This window comes from Momordica charantia (genome assembly GCF_013281855.1).
Source record: "Momordica charantia cultivar OHB3-1 chromosome 1 unlocalized genomic scaffold, Mcharantia_2.0 BLBB01000001.1, whole genome shotgun sequence".
NCBI classification, from domain to species: Eukaryota; Viridiplantae; Streptophyta; class Magnoliopsida; order Cucurbitales; family Cucurbitaceae; genus Momordica; species Momordica charantia.
The window spans coordinates 4,506,174-4,509,866 of NW_028275157.1; the positions used below are offsets into that span (position 1 = coordinate 4,506,174).

The 3,693-nt window shown below is 30.9% G+C and overlaps 1 long non-coding RNA gene across 1 annotated transcript; it reads left to right on the forward strand.

Moving 5' to 3' along the window:
- The first annotated feature begins 417 nt into the window (after window positions 1–417).
- On the forward strand, window positions 418–1,821 carry LOC111023651 (uncharacterized). Its single transcript, XR_002603178.2, has 4 exons — window positions 418–514; window positions 589–787; window positions 1,358–1,444; window positions 1,664–1,821. It is a non-coding gene; the product is annotated as an uncharacterized LOC111023651 (long non-coding RNA).
- Window positions 1,822–3,693: the final 1,872 nt, after the last annotated feature.

A 3,693-nucleotide genomic window follows, 5' to 3' on the forward strand; every position in this document is an offset into this window, starting at 1 on the left:
GTCCCTAGTATTATCAATATTTTTTAAGTTTAATCGGTTTAAAAAGTTTCAATTTAATTCACTTACATTTTTACATTTTCTTTCAATTATATCATTGTCATCGATGGAAGTTAAAATTTTTTATGATAAACTTACCTGACATTACAAAAATAAGAGAGAATTATTTGACCATTACTCATCATTATTCCTAATAATAGGTGAGAAAAGTTCAAAGTGGTAGAAATTTAGACTTTTTATTTTTCAAATGGCTTAATTTCTCCTCTAAATTTATGATAACTTACTAAGTATTATGTGGTTTAAATTTATCGGTTTAAACAAACTACAGTCCAACAAAACTGTATATCCTCAAATCCAGGTTCCAAATTAGTTAATTGTGAACGAAATCCCATTGATAATTAAGCTCAAGTGCTTCAGGAATAGGCCATGAAAGGGGAAGACAGCGTGAGAGAGGGGAGTGATTGGGATCTGGCTCGATGTTGGAATTCCAGCATTGACATTGAAGCAGCCGAAAGAGGTGAAGAGTTGATGAACAAGAAGAAAGCATTTTGAATTTCACCCAAGTTTGTGTTAAAGTTAATTGAGTTTCAGGTTTCTGAATCCGTTGATCTTTGGCGACTATCCGAGCTCCATGAGAAAAACAAGGTCTCCCCTGGTTCTGTTTCTTGTTTATGCAGCATTCAAAGCATTGGAGAAAGGGTAGGGTGCAGTGCAGCTCCTGTGAAATCTGGTCAATCTGAAAGGATATTTCGTTGGATAATTGGGAGTGGACGGCTGGTTTCAGTTCAAGGTTTGGCCTTTACTATGTCTGATGAAGGAATCATTAAAAACAGATTAAGAAGAAAAGTAAGAACAAAAAAAGGTCAATAAAAACATATTCACCTGTCAATATGATCCATTATTTCTAGGTTTCCATAGATCAGACTTAAAAGAAACTACCTCTTTTTCATGATAGGATCTTCAACTTTGCAGTGTCCTCTAGGAGGTCCTTCAATTACGTAACCTTGTGTTTAATAGGTTGTCTCAGGAAATAATATTACATACAACCTTAATAAAGTTTTAGGAATCAAACTCTGCAATTTTACTTCATAATTATTAGTAATTTACTTTGATATGGTTTGTAATTTTCATATTTTTGGAGATACAATTTCTACGAGAGAAATATTTCAAACAAACGATTCCAAAAGTAAGAGTGCAGGAAGGAATGATGATAAAGAATGAAACCGCGACAATTGCATGGAGATGAAATAAATAGAATTCATATCTGTTTATTGGAAAATGTTTGAGTTGTAATTCATTTATTTCATCTCACAATGTTACAACATCACATATAACTTTTTTTTTTTTTTTTTGGGAAAAGGTATTTGCACGGTACGTTACAGACATCTTAACACTATTATCTGAAGAACATCGAAAGAAAATCCTTCACTATGCCTTCCGTCATCCGGTAAGAAAAGTTGGCTAATTAGAGCTCGTTTAGTAGTGTTTCTCTAGTCAAGTTCTAATCCCACTATATTTCGATAAAAATTAAGACTTTCTATTTTCTTATGGAAGATTTGTCTGTCATATTGTTTTTTCTTTAAATATTTACTTCGTTATGTTGTGTCATTTTCTTTTGTGAAGTTTGAAAACAGTGGAAAGCTCTCTCATTTTTACTTATTTTTAGGTTGCTCGTGGTATATTAGAAAACTCGAAGGATGAGATTAACGTTCACCTTATTTTTATACTAACATTGCATACGAAGATATTTTTTGAAGGTATATATTGTTTAATTTTATATCACTTTTTATTCTTGTTTATTTTGGCATTTTCATTCCATTTCTCATACTTCATTGTTGTAATAGTTGAAAATCTATGAGACATTTTTTAAAGCTCCTTAACTAATACTATACTCTGAAAGCTTACCAATCAAACAAATAATTTAAAAAAATTCCCAATTGTAGTATTATTAAATTGTATATAAAAGTTAATTACAGCACGAACTATTTATAAGTGAAGAATTTTATATGAAACTTCAAAAGTTAATTATTTCAAACATATAATCATAGAATTTATGATTTTGTCCCTTTTTAAAAGACATATATAGGAATATAGAGTTATATAAAAAAATAGTTGTGTTGAAATAAAAAACCCACTGACAGAGAGGTGCGGGCGGCATGCTGGCGACTAAGTCAATGAAATTATTTCACAACTTATGTTTTAATTATTAATATAGATTACAAAATTGAGGAGGCTCGAACCACCTCATGTGAAACTTTATTTTATTTGGATTATATATATACGACTATAACATATTAGATCTTGAAACAATGATAGACAACAAAAAAAACCAGTCTTATGGACCCTAGTTTTTGAAAATTTACTTGTATAATAGCTACAGGCAATATGTGTGATTGTGTCATACTTGAAAGAGAGTGTGTAGCGGGATAGGATAGAAATTTGATCATAAAAAGAGACCCAAATGTAGAGTGTTAGGAAATGAGGAGTTAAAAAACCCAAATTTAGGTATCTCATTTTCTTTATATGTATCCACAATTAGGTGACTCAATCTTTATAGGCCCTTAATTACCACACAAACTATAAATATAAATTTAGTTTGCACAACCTCATCATTACCTAAGTTACCATGACAACACCAAAAACAATTCTCTATTGCTGAATCACAAACTTTTGACAGTTTTTTGTTTGTTCAACAATGACCACCAGTTGTTCGTAGATTTAATCAATGTATCCAACCAGCGCCACAATCATATACGATTCATGGCTTGTGGTCTCAAGATGGAGGGACCTCTGCACAAAATTGTCGGGGAACTTCCTTTTCGTCGGAACGGTAAAACTAAAACAACCAAATATCTTAAATTTTCCTTTATGAACCATGCATCGACTCTATTCTAACAATTCAACCTAGTGTTTAAACACTCACTACATATTTTTAAACTTAAAAGAAAAATTAATGGCTAAATATATATGTCCGTTAGAGCTAATATTGTTTTTATTTTTTTGCTTTAATTTTTTTCAATTAAGTCACTAATATTGATTAATTTATTTTAATGATGTGTTTTAGACATTTAGAAAATGATCTCAATAAAGTTTGACACGATATAATAAATTGAAGAAATATGAACTTTTGGGGTGGAGAGTGGAATAAGCATGAGATTTGCTTAGTGAGTAAGTTTAATCAAAACACATACTTTCAAATATCCATTAATATAATTAATGGTCTCGACCTTATTGTTATCCTCACACTTGCTAGGCTAGGGTCAAACCATAACACGAAGACAGTTGCAAGCGTGCGACATGCAATCAAAATGCAATATGAGGCAGAACTAGTTCTTCGTTGCAAAATAACTCATACACAAACCATATTAGTGGAGATTGTGATGTGTTTTGATGTAGATGAGTGTCAGTCTTATTGATTGCGATCATTCCAAATCCAATTGTGGTTACTTGTCCACATTTTAAAACTCATATGATGATGTATAAAAAATAAGATTTTTTTTAAGTACAACATGTAGGACGGGAGGATTCAAACTCATGACCTTCTGATCATACTTAAATGCCTTAATCTACTGAGCTGAGCTGAGTTTTACTAAAGTTGACAATTAAAATAAGTTGCTTTTTATAATGATAGTTTCTATAATGTTTTACAATTATTATGATTTTTAAGCTATAAATATAAAAGTTATTGTAAAACAT